Source organism: Hyaena hyaena, unplaced genomic scaffold, assembly GCF_003009895.1.
Source record: "Hyaena hyaena isolate Hyena2069 unplaced genomic scaffold, ASM300989v1 scaffold_15, whole genome shotgun sequence".
Taxonomy (NCBI): Eukaryota; Metazoa; Chordata; class Mammalia; order Carnivora; family Hyaenidae; genus Hyaena; species Hyaena hyaena.
The window spans coordinates 2,865,289-2,871,663 of record NW_024080647.1 but is presented as its reverse complement, the minus strand read 5'-3'; positions in this window follow the sequence as shown (position 1 = coordinate 2,871,663).

Below are 6,375 nucleotides of genomic sequence, written 5' to 3'. Positions count from 1 at the left end.
GGCCACATGTGGCAGGTGGTTCCCAGATCGGACAGCTCAGGTCTAACCTAGCCCTGACCTCTAAGCCTTACCCCTAAAAACTGCATGGGAAACTACAACGTAAATATAACACAGAGTCCCATTGGAGACCAAACTTGGGAGTGTTCTTTTTGTTTTGATGTCTCAGGAGAAGGTAGTGGGGCCTTTGCAAAGGGGCATCGTGCCTGTTGGAAACTCCATGGGGGACAACGAAGTCTTGTCCGGGAAGTGGGGAATGGGCTGCCCTTTGTGTGTGAGTCAGAAAGGAAACGCTGTGATGTGGAGGAAACCAGGTGGCTGCCCTGGGGGTGCGGGGTGCTTGCTGTGGGCATCGGTACTCAGGAGGACAGGGCAGTGGGCTCTGGTCAGTGGTGAACTTTGATCCAAGGTCTGTACACCCCTCCCCCCAGACTGAGGGCAGCCACTTCCTGTTATGGGCAGCAGGGAATGTTGCTACAGGAGGGCTGTATCTCAGCTGAGTCTTTCCTCTTCTCCTTTTAGTAACTCGGTCCATCGTTTTCTCTCTCGTGCCCCTGTCCCCTCCCTGCCCCAGAGCTAATGAGCTGAACGCCCTCACTGGAAAGGCCTGCATCTACTGGTTTCTCCCTTGAATGCCCAGGCTCCAGAGAAGCATCCTGGGAGAGGTGGCCAGCAGGTGCTGGATCCTGGCCACCTGGAGACCTGATCACACCTGCAGGCGGCCCCTCCCCCACTGTGCGGGCAGCCTCGCCCACCTGTCTGTGGCTTCAAACACTAGCCCCTTCCACTCAGGCTCACTCACAAGTTACGAGTGAGTCTCCGAAGGGGACTTGGGACTGGGGGAGGGGTAGGGCTGTCTGGGCACGGGATTGAGGGCTGGGGTCTCTGGGACTGGTCTGGTATAAAGGGACATTCATTCTTGACAGGTGTGTGCTGGGCCTAAGGCCTGGCCAGGGCCAGCCAGGGCTTTCAGCAGGGGGTAATCAGGGCTGAGACGCGCCCCTCCCTCCCGAGGGCTGGAGTCGCGCTCTGGCAGAAGGTCGTTGTTTCAGGCCGGAACCCTACATGGGGAGCAGAAAGCCAGCCCGAGCCAACTGACCGTAGACCCAGGTCACCTGGGTGACCAGCTGGTGCAGCCCCCTCAGGGTACAGATGGGCAAACCGAGGCCCCAGGTGCAACAAAGGAATGAATACTGATGCACGGCCAGTCTATGTGAATTAGCTCGCTGACATGGGGCTTATATCCCTGTTTTACAGATGGAAAAATCAAGGTTCAGAAGCTTTATGAACCTGGCAGAGGCTCATGGCAGGTAAGTGGCAGAGCAGGCATTCCAACCCCAGGACAGTGACACAGCTGTGCCTTTCGATGGGGATCCTCTTTCTCTCAGCTTCTCTATCCTTCCTTCAGCGCTCTGTCTCTGACTGGGCTTCGGGTCAGGAAGGCGGAGGTTGCCTGGGAGGCTCAGTCTGTTGAGCATCTAACTTCAGCTCAGGTCACAATGTCACGATTCATGAGTTCAAGCCTCACATCAGACTCTGTTCTGATAGCTCAGAGCCTGGAGCCTGCTTCCAATTCTATGTCTCCCTCTTTCTCTGTCCCTCACCTGCTCACACTCTGTTTCTCTCAAACATAAATTAAAAAACATTAAAAAAAAAAAAAAAAAAGGAAGGCGGGATTTCAGGGACTGAACTGAGCAGTGTAGCAGGTGTGTCTCGGGCCAGCAATTGAGGGGAGCAAGAAGTAAACATTTATTGTTCTGTTCTATTTACTGCCCATTTCAAGCCACTTTGGGGAGTGGGGGAGCAGAAGGGCGTCGTGGTGTAAATGTAACCTCAGGCAACGTGGGTTCTCCCCCTTTTCCCCAACGGGTGGGACCCACAAACCTCTGAGAGTTGCTGAAGAAAACTTTCTGTCTAGACATGCTCCCCTAGAAACTTCTTTTCTTTAAAATAATTTTTCTTTTTTTATTTATTTTGAGAGAGAGAGAGAGAGAGAGAGCAAGCATGTGCTGGGGAGCAGGGGTACAGAGAGAGAGGGGGAGAGAGAGAATCCCAAGCAGGCTCCGCGCTGTCAGCTCAGAGCCTGACATGGGGCTCGAGCTCATGAACCGTGAGATCACAACCTGAACCAAAATCAAGAGTTGGACGCTTAACTGACTGAGCCATCCAGGCGCCCTCCAGAAGTTCCCCTTCTAAGGTGGGGGGGGGGCGCTCCTCTTCATGCCAGGGCCCTCAGATGTAGATTGGGCCCCGAGCTTCCCGGAATGGCTCAGACTTCATCAGTGTGTTCCACCCTCTCTCTTCCCTGCAGCCCAGGGACTTAATGGGTAGTGAGGGATGTGACTCCTGGGAAATGACCACTAGAGTGCGCTGCTCTGCTGATGGGGGCCAGGTGATGTGTTCTGAAGGTCGCTTCTGGCGGAGGTGGCCTTCCAGTCTCTTTCTTGGGAGCATGTCATGTCATTATTCAACCGTGAGTCCCTAGGGCCCATCTGGGCCATGATAACCCCCACGGCCCTGGGACAAGGGGCAGGCTGGCTTCCCTGAAGGAGAGGGGTGGTCTTGCATTGCCAGAAATTGGGGAGGGGGTGGTTCCCAGGACAAGAGACTTTCAGTTCTAAAACTAGGCTAGTCCTGGGGAAACCGAGATTGCCGGACAGCGTGTCTTTTTCCCTTCTTCTCTTGTTCTCCCTCCTTCAGCCAGGTGTGGCTGGACTGGGGAGGGGAGAGCAGGGTCCAGGGACCTTCATTTCTGTATTCTATGTTTGGGACAGGGCTCCAGGCAGACCAAGAGGGACAGGACTCCTTGTCGAGTCTGGCCCCAGCCCTCCCCACTGTCCCCAGTCCCAGAAAAGGAGTAAGGTTTGTTTCTGGTGCTCTCTGTCCCGTTGAAGGTGGTCCTAGGGACTTATGGATCCTCGGGGCTGGGAAGCCAGGCCCCTGGGCCCATCCTGCCTCACTCTGTGACCCTGGGCGGGTCACTCCACTCCCAGTCTCCTTAGCTGCGAATTGGAGGGCTGGATTTAGATCTGTTGAGCTGCCTCTAGTGTTGATTTGAGCCCACACAGAGGAGAGCCCTGACTCCGCTCCCTGTATTTAGCCCTGGCCAGCAGTTAATGCTGTTAGGCTTTGGGAAGACCAGGCCAAGGACGAAGTCCTGTGGGTCTGGACAAAGGAAGTAAATTAGTCCTGCTCCAAGAGGGCAGTGGTTCGAGCTGGGGCTCCCTAGGGCTTTGACTCGTCTGGTGAGTCCAGCCCTCTTCACTGCTGGCAGCAAGCTGAGGTCCAGAGAGGGAAACCAAATTGCCCAAAGAAACACAGCAAGTGGGTCATCGAGTACGCACTAGATGCCTCGTCTCCTGGCTGCTCCCCAGGGCTGTCTTGGCCCCTTCTGAGGACTACTAATATATTTTTTTTAATTTTTTAATGTTTTATTTATTTCTGAGAGACAGAGCGAGACAGCATGAGCAGGGGAGGGTCAGAGAGAGAGGGAGATACAGAATCTGAAGCAGGCTCCAGGCTCTAAGCTGTCAGCACAGAGCCTGACGCAGGGCTTGAACCCACGAGCTGTAAGATCATGACCTGAGCTGAAGTCAGACATTCAACCAACTGAGCCACCCAGGCACCCCTGAGGACTACTAATATTAAGAAGCACGCCCCCCATGGAGCATCCCCTCCTGCAGGCACACGCATGGCTCAGCCTCCTAAACCTGAGGCACTTAGACCCTCGGCTCTGGCAGGACCCCACAGCGTGGAGGGTTGATAGGCTGTGGCTCGCCTCTGAGCTAGCTGCTGGAGTCGCTGCCTTAGCACGGGTGCCCCAAAGTGTGGGGAGGTGGGAGATGGGGAGCAGCTGGAGGGCACTGGGGGGGTGCAGAGCTTGGTTCCCTGTTGGCTGTGGGGTTTGAATCTGGGCCGTTCTGTTTAGGGGGGCTCGACCCCAGCAGAGGTTGTCGGACATCAACACCTAACACCTTCAGTAATGACAGCAATGACAGCAGTAATAGTAAAAAAAGATTCTGTTTACTGGGAGCTTCCTCTTTTCCTGGCTCTGTTCTGAGTGCTCTATGTGCATTTAGCCCTCATGACAGCCCTGTGGGACCGGGAGTATTATTATGACCATTTTATAGCTGAGAAAACAGGCAGAGTGAGGTAAATGCTATCCCATGGTCACTTCACCGAAGAATAAGGGGGGAGAGGGACTTCCTATTCCCAGAAGGCTGAGTGGTGCGAAACGTTTTGTTCTAAAATTTAGAGCGGTGTTTGCGTGGTGATGCCCCTGTGTGACAATTTTAATTTAAAACCGGTGGATGTTTTAAATGACAACTTTTCTTGACCAAACCTTGGCATCAAATTGAACTCCAGTGGGGGGTTGGCTTCGGATTTCCTGAGACACTTGGCTGGGCTGCCCCCAGGGGACACTCACGCCCCGTCCAGGTGGCAGGTCTGGCCGGCGGTCCCTCCCGGACTGCGTGCAGTCTCCTCCCTTAGAGATTCTAGATTCTCAGGAGAGACAGAAGATATTCTGCGGATGTGGGGCACCAAACTTCCAGCTCCACAGTGTGGCTCTTCTCCGCATTAGCAGGGGCTCCCCCAGAGAGGTGTGATGGTGGGCTTCAGGGAATCTGTGGGCACAATGATGTGAGGGGGGACACATAGGGTATTTCTTGGGAGGGAATTCAAGGTTTTCATCAAGTATCACAAAAGGCTGATACCCCTTCATGGTTGGGAACTCTGCTCTGGGTGCTAGCAGCCCAGGGCCGGGGCACTAACCCTGGCTGGTCACTTTCATCACCCCAGCAGGGCAGGCAATGTTAACTTTTCTAAGCGCCCTGAGAAAAAGCCAACAGAGCCCCCCACTCTCCTCTCCAAAGTGGGACACTTGCAGAAAACGCCCTACCCATCCTGCCCCAGCTTGAGCAGTGTCTGAGGGCAGGAGGGAGCCTAGTGGGTTCACCTTTTGGGCCTCAGTTTCCTCCCTTGTCAAATGGGGAAATGAATACCTGCTTCGAAGGGTGTTCTCAGAGTCAAAGCTAATTTCTCACGGGGCTGGGGCCTGCTACCCCTGTGGAGCTGGGTCCTGGGGAACTTCTGGGCCATGCTCCTTCTCCAGAATCGAGGCCCTCTGTCCTGAAGAGCAGAGACACGAGCAGAGTGATTTCTTTGCGGGCCAGGCCTTCTCGGTGGCCACACCACAGCATTCACCGCTCTCAACAGGCAGGTGGTGGAATTGAGCTAGAATGTGAGCTCTGGTAGGGTGGGAGCCAGTCTGTTTTGTCCTTTGCTGTGGACTCTGGGCCCAGAACATTACCCAACACAGCGGGGGGTGCTCAACACGTATGGGTTGATAACAGATGGGGCCATGGGGGAGGGGTAGCCAGGCCTAGCCAAGAAAGTGTGGGGGAGTGCTGTGACATTTTCATATCCAAAGACCCAGGCTCAGCTCTGTCACCAGCTTTCTGAGTGACCGTGGGCATCCTTCTCCTCTCCGGGCCTGTTTTCCCATCTATAAAATGAGGGGATTGTCCTGGGGTGGGGGTGGGGAGTCTCCAGGCTCCATCCAGGCCCTGAGCATTGGTGGGAAACACGGCCACACTGTCTTGACAGCATGATTTGACAGAGGGAAGAGGGGGAGGCATGAGAGGCCCAGGAGGTTTGAGGGGACAGGGCAGGTGGGGACTCTGTGGTGAGACCCAGAGTCCGACCTTGGTAGCTGTGGACTGCCAGACTGGCGGCAGGCCACCCACAGGAAGTGCTCCCTCACTGCCCCCAGCCCTTCCCCTGCCCAGTAGGGGGAGCTAGGAGGCACAAGCTCCTTGCTTTGCAAATCTAGCAAATGCTGACACCTGTCCTGCCCGGAAGCCCCGAGGCAAAGAGGTCCTGACTCTAGCTGAGACCCCACTCCACCCTTGGACCTGGGTTGAAATGACCCTGGGGAGACAGCATTGATGTGGTAGAACCTTCCATTCGCTTTGTGCTATGTTGTAAGCCCTTAAATACTGAACCCACCACTGCTCTCCTTTCTCTGTCTTCTGAGTTACTTCTGGGACTGAGCAGAGTTGTATCCTACACCCTGCTATAAAAGCCCATTTGGGAGGTGTGCTTGGGTGGCTCAGTCTGTTAAGCATCTGATTTTGGCTCAGGTCATGATCTCATGGCTCATGAGTCTGAGCCCTGTGTTGGGCTCTGTGCTGACAGCTCGAAGCCTGGAGCCTCTTCAGATTCTCTCTCTCTCTCTCTCTCTCTGACTTTCCCCTGCTCATGCTATGTCTCTCTCTCTCTCTCAAATATAAATAAACATAAAACATTTTTTAAAAGCCTATATGGAATATAATTAGACCTATTTTGCTGCTTCATTTAAACAATGAATTTCATCAG